Below are 14,412 nucleotides of genomic sequence, written 5' to 3'. Positions count from 1 at the left end.
TTTGAGACCCCTGCTCTAAGGGACTTGAAGGCCTCTGATCCATATTCTAATACATTATGCTACGTAGGTGCAATGCATTAGAGCTGTCAGTCAATCACTGACAGCAAGCCTATCAGGCTGTGCCTCCCGGCGAAAAAGATCAAGTGAAATGGGCTGAACTGCAATATCAGATATAACAGACCTTTGTTTTTCTTTTATTTCATACAAACTCGTGAAGATTTTACATTTGAGAGGAAAGACATGTTGAGGAGAAGGATATGCACTATATGTTCATTTCTTAATCTACACCTTATCTATTATGAAAGTGCCTGTGTATCACAAAACTTATTGAGGAAGAAACAGAAGGGAACATCACCAAATAGACATCTGGCTCAGTTGTTAAGTGCTAAAAGGGATCTGGAAGGTTTGAATTAACCAAGTAGTTATACACCAGTGAGCTTAACATCTATTGGTGGAAAAATATTTGAGGGACTATATACAGGATTATGTAACAGAAAATAATATTATATGTGACAACCAGCGTGGTTTTGATAAGGACAGAAGTTGCCAAACCAACCTGATTTGTTTCTATAGAGAGGTGAGTAGAAGCCTAGACAGAGGGGCCGCTGTGGATATAGGGTTTTTGGACTTTGCAAAGGCATTTGACACTGTCCCTCATAGACGTCTAATGGGTAAATTAAGGACTATAGGTTTAGAAAGTATAGTTTGTAATTGGATTGAGAATTGGCTCAAGGACCATATCCAGAGGGTAGTGGTCAATGGTTCCTACTCTGAATGGTCCCCGGTTATAAGTGGTGTGCCCCAGGGTTTAGTGCTGGGACCACTATTATTCAACTTATTTATTAATGATATAGAGGATGGGATTAATAGCACTATTTCTATTTTTGCAGATGTCACCAAGCTATGTAATATAGTTCAGACTATGGAAGATGTTCATAAATTACAAGCCGATTTGGACACACTAAGTGTTTGGGCATCCACTTGGCAAATGAGATTCAATGTGGATAAATGTAAATTTATGCACCTGGGTACTAATAACCTGCATGCACCATATGTCCTAGGGGAAATAAAATTGGAAGAGTCACTTGCAGAGAAGGATCTGGGTGTACTTGTAGATTATAGATTAAATAACAGCATGCAGTGTCAATCAGCTGAAGCCAGTAGGATGCTGTCGTGTATTGAAAATGGCATGGACTCGCGGGACAGGGACATAAATATGGTGAAAAACTGTTCCATGTAAAGTCCCATCAAAGAGAAAGGGACATTCCTACCGTCTGGAGAGAAAAAGACTTAAACTCCCAAGACGACATGCAATCTTTACTGTAATAACTGTGCTAAAATCAGTTGCTGAGGTAGACTATTCTACAGACTCACAGGCAGCTGGTAGCTTCAAGAAAGATTGAAATTATTTTTTAGAACAGAGTAACATCAATGCTTATGTAAATGTATAGAATTGTTTGAATGTTGATCCAGTCTGATCGCCACTTGGGATCAAGAAGGAAATGGTTTCCTTTTAGGGAAAATCGTCTCAAGCCTCATGGGTTTATTTTTACCTTCCTCTGGATCAATAGGGCGGAACAAAGTAACAAAACTTCCCCTGTCTCTTCCCTTCCCTCTTCCTGGTTGAACTTGAAGGATACGTGTCTTTTTCAGTAATTTTCGCTATGTCACTATGTTATTGCAAACCAGTTATACAGTCTATATCTTCACAGAGATTTCTAATCACTATTGAGCAGTATATTTTCCTCATATCGAACCTGCACAAAAACTTGTGATAATATTTTCTAGCTCCGGCTCCTTAAACCAACTTTGCTGCAGACAGATGTAGCCCAAGCAGCCTAATAATCGCACTGGCCTTTGAGTACACCTCGAATTTATGACCACTGCAATATTTTAGCAAAGGCATTTTTTTGAAGGAGGAATGGTCTGCAAAGCAATTAGAATGAAAAAGAGCTCCGGCTGCCTTTGGCCCAGCAGGACTTTAATCTGTCAGCTTCGTAAATTTATACTGCTGCAGAAGGCTGTGTACAGGTTTGGGACAGGCACTTTCTGCTTCCATTTTCTTATACTGTTTGTAAGCAATTTGTGCTAATCCAAGGCTACAAATGTCTTCACGTAGTAAAAAGCCGTCACCAGCTCAAAAGAGCACCACAAAACAAATTGCATCGTTATATCAGAGTTCCCTAACTGCAATTTTAAAGACCAGATTTACCAAATGAGAAAAACCGCGTAGAACTGCTTTTTATTTTTTAAATGTTTAACTCTTTGATATCATTTGAATTCCATTTGCAGCGGAAGATTTATTACATTTCTCCAAGTTCTGGGTATTGAGTCTCCAGTAAAATGAAAAAGTTTATTAGGAGTTATTACAAGAAATCTGCTATCCTGGCTGCGGGCCAACCTCTGCTAATGATGACCTTCATGATTGAGGTCGCAGACGTGGCTTGTTATTAATTAAAGGCAAAGCAAAAGCAGAAGCTGAAGAGAAAATGAGATGCAAATACAGTAGTCTATTGAGTAAATGATGCACAAGATGCACCTGTCCCCATATGCGCTACATCAAACTCTCCTGAAGAACGAATCCACCAGTGCAAGTCACCACGTTCAACAGCATACGCTAAACTTCTATAGTCTGATGGACTTCTCTAAAGTTCTTTATTCATTTACTTATTATATATTATAGGGGTGCTGCGTGGAAAACACTGACATAACTTGTTAATACTGTAGATTGGGATCCACATAAGGTTGTTAAACTGTAGAAAATCCTATTAAGGACTGATCTTGAAAATGCAGCAATATGTATCAATGTATAAAGCCTTGATAATAGGAAAGAAACCTCAATTTACAAGCGCTGCTTTTGGACTAAAAAAAACATTTTGTTGGCTGAGCGCGGCCTGACTTTGGACTTTGTATGGATTACTCGGGTACTTTGAACCTGCTACCCTCCAGGCGTGCCCATGTATTTTTGTTAGATTATTTTTAGCTTGTTCAGTGCTGCTAGCATCTTCTCTATTTGCATTAAGTTTACAAGCACAAAATACTATTATCCTACATTTTTTATTAAAAGGAATTTAAATTTCACTACTCTAACTTAAGAAGTATTAAAGGCTTATTCAGACGAGAGCATTTCACATCTGTGTGCTGTCCGGTTTCCAATGGATTGCACACAGACAGCACACTGAACCATTATATTCAATAGAGCTATTCACATATATACATTTTTACATGGACCCATGTGAAAAAAAATTGTATCATGCACTTTTTTTTATCCATTTTGCAGGAAAAACCCCAAAACGACAGCACATAGGGGACCATCTGTTGACAGATCTATTGCTAGGATGCTGAAAAGAAAAAAAAGTGGATCCAGGAAGTAGCAGAGCAGTCTAGAACAGCTATCTAGCATCCTCTTGTAGCCTAGCCACTGTTCTTAACCCCTTCAGGACACAGCTTGTTTTGGCTTTGTGGACACAGCCGATTTTTTTCAAATCTAACATGTGTTACTTTGTGGTAATAACTTTGGGATGCTTTTACCTATCCAAGCGATTCTGGGAATGTTTTCTTGTGACATATTGTACTTTATGTTAGAGGAAAAATTTTATTTCAATATTTATTTCTGAAAACAAACAAAATATGGAGAAAATACAATTTTTTTTTTCTAAATTCAAATGTATCTATGTAAAGGATCTGCCAGGCACAACTTCTGTGTATACGCCCATAGGTAATCAGTCTGCACCTGAGTCTATGTCTCTGAGACTGACTCCATCTTCCACCACTCAGGATGGCAGGCTTAGGAGTGGGAGAGCCTATCGCAGCCTGGCCAGACGGAGCTAGCTCCCGCCCTCTGTCTATTTATACCTGCCTTTCCTGTTCCTCCTTTGCTTGTGATTCTTCTCGTGTGGTTTCCTTGCCCAGCTACAGCTTATGACTATTTGATCCTGCTCCATACTGACCCTGGCTTACTGACTACTCTACTGCTCTGCGTTTGTTACCTCGTTCACTCCTGGTTTGACTCGGCTCGTTCACCACTCTTGTTGCTCACAGTGTTGCCGTGGGCAACTGCCCCATTTCCCTTAGCTTTGTGTACCCTTGTCTGTTTGTCTCGTGCACTTACTGAGTGTAGGGACCGCCGCCCAGTTGTACCCCGTCGCCTAGGGCGGGTCGTTGCAAGTAGGCAGGGACAGAGTGGTGGGTAGATTAGGGCTCACTTGTCCGTTTCCCTACCCCCATCATTACAATCTGCTTGTAAAACAGATCGTAATAACGCACACACACACACACACACACACACACACACACACACACACACACTAGTTAACATTTCCAATATGTCGACTTTATATTGGCATAGTTTTTTTTTTTTTAACATCCTTTTATTTTTCTAGGACGTTACAAGGCTTAGAACTTTAGCAGCAATTTCTCGAATTTTCCCCGAAAAATGTCAAAATCTATTTTTTTAGGGACTACTTCAGTTCTGAAGTGGCTTTAAGGGCCATATATATTGGAACTCCCGTGAGTCACCCAATTTTAAAAATTGCACCCCACAAAGTATTTAACCCTTTCCTAACCCATAATGAAAATACACATCATAAGCTTGCTCCATACACCGCAGCTGTCAGATGTGTATTATAGCTGACCCGCTGCTCTAACGGCCAGGAACAGTTATGGCGCTGTTCCCAGCTATTTAACTAGTTAAATGCCACTGTCAATAGCGACCATGGCATTTAAACTGTTAGAAGGGGTGGGCGGCCGCCTCCGACAACCCAACGCCCCCCTCCCCGACGCAGCACGATCGGTGGGTGCCGATGGTTATCATGGCAGCCCGGGGGCATAATGAAGGCCCCCAGGTCTGCCTTCTGTCTGCCTCTGCTAAGCTATGCCTATGGCAGGGCTTAGCAGGAACCTGTAAAAATTACAATATACTGCAATATATTAGTATTGTAGTGTATTGTACCAGCAATCTGACAATCACTGGTTCAAGTCCACTAGGGGGACTAATAAAATGTGTAAAAAAAAAGTAAAATAAAGAAATATTAAAAGTTCAACTGCAAACAATTAAGCCTTTACATCGCTCAATCGACCAAAAAATAAAAAACTTATGGCTCTCCAAATGTGTTAAACAGAACAATTTTTTTTTTCATAAATAGTTATTTATTTGTGAAAAGTAGTAAAATATAAAAAAAGTATATAAATTTGGTGTCACCGTAATCTTATTAAGCTGCAGAATAAAGTTACGTTGTAATTTTTACTGCACGGTGATAGTCGTAAAAAACAAAAACAAAACTATGGATGAATTTAGGTTTTTTCCAATTGCACTCCACAAAGATTTTTTTTAATCCGTCTCCCAGTACATTATATGGTACTTTAAATGGTGCCAATAGAAACTACAACTCCCCCCGTAAAGAAAAAAAAAAGACCCACACCACTCTAATGAAGGAAAAATAAAACCGTTATGGCTCTTGGAAAGCGGGTGAAAAACTAAAATGTCAAAACAAAAAATGTCTGGGTCTTTAAAGAGTTAAAACAGCATTTAGAACGTTTCTCAACCCCTTTAGGTGAGTCACAAGAATAACAGCAAAGTAGATGTGAAATTGACAATTTTTTTTTTTTTTGTAGAAAATCCATTTTAATCCATATTTTTCTGTAACAAAGAAGGTTTTACCATAAAAACGCAACTCAATATTTATTGCCCAGATTTTGCAGTTTTTAGAAATATCCCACATGTGGACCTAGTGTGGTAATGGAGTGAAACACAGGCCTCAGAACCAAAAGTGCACCTAGTGGTTTTTGGGGCCTACTTTTTATTAGAATATATTTTAGGCACCATGTCAGTATTGAAGAGCTCTTGTGACGCCAAAACAGTGGAAAAACTCCCCAAAAAGACACCATTTGCAAAACTACGCTGCTCAAGGAATCTATCAAGGGGTATAGTGAGCATTTTGACCCCCACAGGTTTTTTTGCTGAATTTAGTGAAATTAGACCGTGAAAATTAACATTACATTTTTTCCAATAAAACATAGAAATTATTAATTTTTATAAGGCATAAAGGAGAAAAAGCACCGCAACATTTGAAAAGCAATGTCTCCCGATTATGGCAATACCCCATATGTGGTAACAAACTGCTGTTTGGACAGATGGCAGGGCTCAGAAGGGAAGGAGCACCATTTGGCTTTTGGAGATTAAGTTTTGCTGAAATGTTTTTTGGGTGCCATGTCACATTTGCAAAGCCCTTGAGGGGCCAATACAGTAGAAACTCCCCAAAAGTGGCCCCATTGGGGAAACTACAGCCCTCAAGGAATTTATTGAGGGGGTATAGTGAGCATTTTGATCCCACAAGTTTTTGGATGAATTTAGGGGAATTAGGCCATGAAAATGAAAATCTAATTTTTTTTTCTAATAAAATATATATTTTTAGCTCAGATTTTCCATTTTCACAATAAAGGAGAAAAACCACCCCAACATATGTTAAGCAAACTCTTCTGAGCACAGCAATACCCCATAAGTGGTAATAAACAGCTGTTTGGAAATACAGCAGGACTCAGAAGGGAAGGAGCGCTATTTGGCTTTTGGAGATTAAATTTAGCTGGAATGGTTTTTGGTTGTAATGTCGCCTTTTCCAAAACCGCTGAGGGACCAAAACAGGGAAAACACCGCAAAAGTGACCCCATTTGGGAAACTACTGAAAATTTAGTCTTTTGTAGAATTTACTAGAATTAGGCAGTTAAAATAAATATCATTTCCACTAAAACGTTTTCATTTTCACAAGGGATAAAGGAGAAAAAGCACCCCAACAGTTGAAAAGCAATTTCTCCCAGATACGGCAATACCCCACATGTGGTCATAAACTGCTGTTTAGACACACGGCAGGGCTCAAAAAGGCAGGAGCGCTATTTGGCATGCAGATTTTACTGGATTGGTTTTTGGGTGCCACGTCGCAGTTGCAAAACCCCAGAGGTACCAGAGTACAGTGGAAGCTCCCAAGAAGTGACCCCATTTTGGAAACTACACACCTCAAGGCATTTATCACTTGCCTGGACATATGACAGGGGTCAGAAGTAAAGAGCAACATGTTCATTTGAGGCTTATTTTGGTGGCCCACAATTGCAGGGCTCAGAGGTCAAATAGTAAAACAAACCCCCAAGCAGTGACCCCTATTTTGGAAACTACACCCCTTAAGGCGGTGTAGTGTGCATTTTGACCCCACAGGTGTTTTTTCATTAGAAATTAATGAACCCTTTCATTTAATTAAGCCTTTTTTTGTTTTTTCAATTTAGTTTTTCACTCCATGCCTTCCAAGAGCCATAAAATATTTTTATTTTCCGTCAATAGAGTGTTATATGGGCTTATTTTTTTGCGGGAAGAGTTGGAGTTTCTATTGGTACTGAACTGGTAATGAACTGGTAAACTGAAAAAAAAAATGATTTGCAGGCTGAAATTGTAAAAAGGACAACTTAACTTTATTCTGCGACTCAATACGTTTATGGTGAAACTAATTTTATTGTTTTTTTTTTTATATTTTACTACATTTACAAAGAAAAAACTATGTGTTAAAAAAAATTTGTTTGGTTTTACCACATTCTGTGAGCGATAACATTTTAGTTTTTTCGTCAATTGAGCGGTGTAAGGGCTTATTTTTTGCAGGACGAGCTGTAATTATTATTGGTACAATTTTTTTTGTCACTTTTAATGACATTTCTTTTGAGCGCAAAGGTGACAAAAACCAACAATATTGGCGGTTTAATTTTTTTTATGGCGTAAAAGTAAAGTAAAATAATGGTATATAGTTCGCACTTTTAGGGATGCAGCGATACCAATTTTGTTTATTTTTTACATTACTTTAGAGGTAAAATGGGAAAAGAATTTCTTTTTAACTTTTATTTTTATTAATTGAGGGTATTCACATCGTAATTTGAGGAAGGGTTAAGGAATTACAGCTCTTTAATATGTAGCTGCCTCTTTTTCAAAAAACAAAAGGTAATTGGACAATTATCACCAAAGCTATTTAATGGGCTGCATGGGCTATTCCCTCATTAATCCATCATCCATTAAGCAGGTAAAAGGTCTGGATTTGATTCCAGGTGTGGCATTTGCATTTGGAATCTGTTGCTGTGAACGCACAAAGGAGGTCAAAGGAGATCTCAATGCAAGTGAAAAAGACCATTATTAGGCTGAAAAAAATGAAGACATTTATCAGCGAGATAGCAAAAATGTTAGGAGTGGCCAAATCAACAGTTTGGTATAGTCTTGAAAAAAAGAGCACACTGGTGATCTCGTGAACTCCAAAAAGCCTGGACGTCCACGGAAGACATCAGTGGTGGGTAATCGCCGAATTCTTTCCATGGTGAAGAAAAACCCCTTCACAACATCTACCCAAGTAAAGAACAATCTCCTGGAAGTAGGTGTATCAGTATCTAAGTCTACCATAAAGAGAAGACTTCTTGAGAGCAAATACAGAGTGTTCACCGCAAGGGGCAAACCATTAATCAGCCTCAAAAATAGAAAGGCAAGATTAGAATTTGCCAAGCAACATGTAAAGTAGCCAGCCCAGTTCTGCAACAGCATTCTTTAGACAGATGAAACTAAGATCAACCTGTACCAGAATGATGGGAGGAAGAAAGTATGGAGAAGGCTTGGAATGGCTAATGATCCAAAGCACACCACATCCTCTGTAAAACATGGTGGAGGCAGTGTGATGGCATGGGCATGCATGGCTGCCAAAGGCACTGGGTCACTAGTGTTTATTGATGATGTGACTGAAGACAGAAGCAGCCAGATGAATTCTGAAGTGTTCTGGAATATACTTTCTGCTCAGATTCAACCAAATGCAGCAAGGTTGATTGGACGTTGCTTCACCGTACAGATGGACAATGACCCAAGACATACTGCGAATGCAACCCAGGAGTTTTTTTTCAGGCAAAGAAGTGGAATATTCTGCAGTGGCCAAGTCAATCACCAGATCGAGCATGCATTTCACTTGCTTAAGACAAAACTTAAGGCAGAAAGACCCACAAACAACTGAAGACAGCTGCAGTAAAGGCTGGGCAACGCATCACAAAGGAGGAAATCCAGCGTTTGGTGATGTCCATGGTTTCCAGACTTCAGGCAGTAATTGCCTGCAAAAGATTCTCTACAATGTATTTAAAAAAAACTTTTTGCTTATGGTAATGTTAATTTGTCCAATTTCTTTTGAGCTCCAGAAATGAGGCTGCTGTGTTAAAAATGGTTGCAATTCATAAACGATTCAGAGCAAATTTTTGTTCAACCCCACTTCAATTGCATCTCAGTTGTTTTATTTCAAATCCAATGTGGTGGCATACAGAGCCCCAATCATGAAGATTGTGTCACTGTCCAAATAATTCTGGACCTAACACTGCCTGGATATATACACAGTCGAGTCACATTATTATGACCAACTCCTACTTTTGACGTCGGCAGCGCGTAGGCCATTAAGGAAGTGATGTGTCGTGGGCTGGCTACGTGGGTATATAAGGTGTGTGATAGGCTGTCTAAACACATATCACTTGTTGTTGCCATGGGTAAAAGGGGAAATTTATTCAAAAAGGTGCAAAAAGGGATGATTATTTGCTTTCGGGTCAAGAGTGGCAGTATTTCTCAAACAGCGCAGTTTGCGATCGGTTTGCGTGCTGCTGTGGTGAAAATGTATCATGTCTGGACAAATGGCACCTTTGGGGATAACAGATGTGGAAACCGCAGAGCATCACGTGCCATTGATGAGAGGTGAACGTCGGTACGAAGGTGCACGAGGGCTGAACAACGCACTACAGTGGAGCAGCTCAACGTTAAAATCAACCAGGGAGCTACCAGACGTGTGTCTAAAACAATAATTTAGCCAACCCTACTGAGTATGGGGCTCTGAAGCAGATGGATGGTCACCGCTCCTATGCTAACAAAGGTGCATCAGAAAAAAAGACTTCAATAGGCACGGTAGTATCGGAACTGTACCACGGATGATGGGCAAAGTGTTGCCTTTTTCGATGAGTCACTTTTTCTGCTTCATCGAATGGATAGACGTTGGCATGTCAGTCGAGTATCATCAGAGAACAAACACCCTGCAAACATTGCTGGAAGAACACAAGCTGGGGAATTGTTTCATGGCATTCCCTGGGCCCACTCATCCATGTGGAAGGCATTCTGAACCGATTTGGGTATGAATCCATTGTTGCGGATCGCGTCCATCCATACACGCTGTTTGTCTTCCCTGGGGCAGATGGAATCTTCCAGCAAGACAATGCGATATGTCACACGGCTAGAAATGCCAGACAGTAGTCGGAAGAGCACAACCAAGACTTACAAGTGCTTCCCTGGCCCCCTAATTCACCAGACTTGAGCCCAATTGAGCATATGTAGGTCCACCTTGATCATCTTGTTCGCTCTATGTATCCTCCCCCACACACCCTCGAGGAAATGTAGGATGCACTGCAGTCAGCATGGCTACACATACGTTAGACAACCTACCAGCACCTTATTGAGTCACTCCCAGCCCGGCGGTTACTCTGGATATTAGCTGGTGGTCATGATAATGTGACTCGACTGTGTATATATATTTATTTTTTTCACTACTAATAACTTTATTTCACTTTTTTTTTTACACATTTTATTAGTCTCCTAGGGGACTTGAACCTGCGATCGTTACATACTAATTTATTGCAGCATATTGTGCCCAGTTCGTGCCACTGAAGACAAATACCTCATAAAGTGTTAAGCAGATTCTCCTGGTTATGGCGATGCCATATATGTGGATGTAAACTGCTGTTTGGGCATGCTGTAGGGTTCAGAAGGGAGGGAGCGCCATTTGGAGCACAGAATTTGCTTGGTAATATTTCTGTTTGGGGTTTTACTGGTATTTCAGTTTATAATGTGGGGGATATGTAATCTGTGCGGAGCACATCAGGGCATAATAAGAGGGTATAATAATGGGGTAAATAAATAATAATCTGCAGATATGTGGCCAGTGTCGCACTGATAAATGGTGCCCAATCTAATCCGCTTTTGGAACACTGCACATTTTGTGTCGCCATATTCTGAGAGCCATAACTTTTTATTTTTCAGTCAAAAAAGCTATGTAAGAGCTTGTTTTTTGCTGGACCGGTTTTCGTGTATATTGTTATTATTTTGGGGTACATTCGACTTTTTGATCACTTTTTATTCTATGTTTTGGGAGCGGTGGTGACCAAAAATTAGCGATTCTGACATTTATTTTATTTTTTTGCGGTGTTCACCGTGCTTGAAAAATAACATTACAGTTTTATATATATTAAGACCCTGCACTCCAATTTTGAAATAAAAAGGATTTTTTATTTTTCAATCCGCAGACAATAATATTTGTCACGTTTCGGTCAATAATCAGAACTTTTTCAAACAGTGTAAAAAATAACAAAAGTAGAGTTTGTTTTAATATTATTATAATAAACAAAAATGTCTCAATATCATAATTACATAAACAAATGGTATTACATTTATACGTATTAATATGCAGCTCACCATAAAACGTACATAAACCGCATAAAACGAGTATATAAAGTTTTACCTAGTGTACTCCATAATAATCATATGTGCCAATAGAATACAAAGGCATATCTATATTCTCCTCCAAGTAATAAAATAACGTTTCTCACAGTACCCTAAAGGGTATTAGTGGTACTGCAACACATACATAAATAAAATATTATAATGGTAAATATATTTGGACCTTACCAGATTGAGTGTGGTATATGCTTATAGGGATAAAGCGCTTGTCCTGCGACGTCTGCCGCTAGTGAGAGAGACTAATGGTACTACTGCAGGATTTTGAAACTCCACACTAGTCACATGATCGGCACTGACGTAATGACGTCTGGTGTGTAATCACATGCTGAGGTGGTTACCTAGTGTTTGTTTGTATGTCTATACATGTGACTGACTGGTATCTGATTGAAGTGGTATCTGGAAGTGGATCAACCACATGACTTCAATATGAAAACGGTCTATCTGTTCCCATTACTGATCGAATATTCTGACATGGAGCCGGAAATAGCTTAGACACATAATCTTAATATGAATCAATTTTAATAGTAGATATAACTATCATATAGCTTAATGGGGTTCACTCTATACTAGAAAGAATAAATATTATGTGATATGACCAATCATAAACTATGTTAAACAAATATAAGAAAATTAGGTATTCAGATTCTTTCGATAGAAACCATACATGTAATCACTAAAATTTGAAAATAATAGAGAATAATAAAAAACGAGGGGGCCACTGAGCAATCCGGTAAAGCCTCAATCAAACAGTCACTGCTTCATAGTGGTAATATTTAAAGTGCCTGTTAATATAAAAGAGAAGGACATTTTTACATTATTAGATCTACATAGAATGAACATATAGAGAATTACAGAATCCAAAAATTCTAAATAAAGCTCTGTATATCGTAATCTCTATTTAGACCTCTAGGTTGAAGGGATTGTAAAGTACGAATCCAATACGCTTCTCTGCATTGAGTAATTTAATTAGATCGCCACCTCGTCGTGGTAGTGACACCTGTTCTAGAATTTGATATTTTAGTTGGGAAACTGTGTGTTCCATTTCTTCAAAATGATTAGGCAACTGTAATAAATTTCTACATCTGATTGTGCACTTATGCTGAGAAATTTGATCTCGTATATGTTGGGCAGTTTCTTCAACTTATACGAGACCGTATGGACATTTAAATGCATTAACCACAAAAGGAAGAGTCGCAAGTAAGGATCCCTTTTATCTCAAAGGCCCTACCAGTTAAATGATGATAAAATTGATCTCCCTTTGTGATGTTGGAGCATTGCAAGCAATGCAGACAGGGAATGGTGCCCTTATTCTGTGTCCTGAGAAAACTCTGTTTAGAAACCAAAACATTTGATCCCTCATCCGCTCATACTAATTTGACCTTGAGATTCTTAGGACTTCAAAAGCATGGCATAAATGGTTCACTAAATTCTTTGCTAGAGGGATAAGCTTTATGTAAAATGGACCAATGTGAACTAATCATTTTATGCACCTTATATGCGAAAGGGTGAAATCAGTGAATGATTGTGTAAAGGATCTGCCAGGTCCAGCTTCGGGGTTAACTTCCAGAGGTAATCAGTCTTCACCTGAGTCTATCTCTCTGAGACTGACTCCAGCTTCCACCACTCAGGCTGGCAGGCTTAGGAGTGGGAGAGCCTATCGCAGCCTGGCCAGACTCAGCTAGCTCCCGCCTTCTGTCTATTTATACCTGCCTTTCCTGTTCCTCCTTGCTTGTGATTCTTTCCGTGTGGTTTCCTGGCCCAGCTACAGCTCCTAACAATTTGATCCTGCTCCATTCTGACCCTGGCTTTCTGACTACTCTTCTGCTCAGCGTTTGGTACCTCGTGCTCTCCTAGTTTGACTTGGCTCGTTCACCACTCTGTTGCTCATGGTGTTGCCGTGGGCAACTCCCCCTTTCCCTTTGCTTTATATTCCCTTGTATGTTTGTCTCGTGCACTTACTGAGCTTAGGAAACGCCGCCCAGTTGTACCCCGTCGCCTAGGGCGGGTCGTTGCAAGTAGGCAGGGACAGAGTGGTGGGTAGATTAGGGCTCACTTGTCAGTTTCCCTACCCCTATCATTACATAATCACAAGCCCATATACCTAGCCTACCCTGGTCCCTGACACTACTATGGACCCCCTTGAGACCCTGGCTCAGCAAATGCAGGGTCTCTCCCTACAGGTCAAGGCCCTGGCTCAGAAGGTCAACCAGCCTGATGCTACCTTGGTAGTTCCCCTTACCTCAACTCCTGAACCCCACCTCAAGTTTCCCGACCGGTTCTCAGGGGACCAGAGGGCTTTTCTCTCCTTTCGGGAGAGTTGCAGGCTTTACTTTCGCTTAAAGCCCCACTCCTCAGGTTCTGAGAGCCAGCGAGTGGGTATAATTATGTCCCGGCTCCAGGACGGGCCCCAAGAATGGGCCTTCTCCTTGGCTCCTGACGCCCCTGAACTTTCCTCCGTTGATCTTTTCTTTTCTGCTCTCGGACTCATTTATGACGAGACTGACAAGACAGCCTTTGCCGAGAGTCAGCTGGTGACCTTACGTCAGGGTAAGAGACCTGTTGAGGAGTATTGTTCTGACTTTAGGAAGTGGTGCGTAGCTTCTCGGTGGAATGACCCTGCCTTAAGGTGCCAGTTTAGGTTGGGTCTGTCGAATGCCCTGAAAGACCTGCTAGTTAGCTATCCCTCTTCTGACTCCCTAGACCAGGTTATGGCTTTAGCGGTACGACTTGACCGATGTCTCAGGGAACGACAACGCGAACGTTTATGTGTTTTCTCCTCCGACTCCCCCATGATGCCTCCCGAGGTTCCGTTGCTTCGTTCTTCCCCGGAAGACTCAGAGGTACCTATGCAACTCGGGGCCTTCGTG

The sequence above is a fragment of the Rhinoderma darwinii genome, chromosome 1, assembly GCF_050947455.1.
Source record: "Rhinoderma darwinii isolate aRhiDar2 chromosome 1, aRhiDar2.hap1, whole genome shotgun sequence".
In the NCBI taxonomy this organism is placed as follows: Eukaryota; Metazoa; Chordata; class Amphibia; order Anura; family Rhinodermatidae; genus Rhinoderma; species Rhinoderma darwinii.
The sequence above is the reverse complement of the archived record's forward strand: the minus strand, read 5'-3'. Positions refer to the sequence as shown.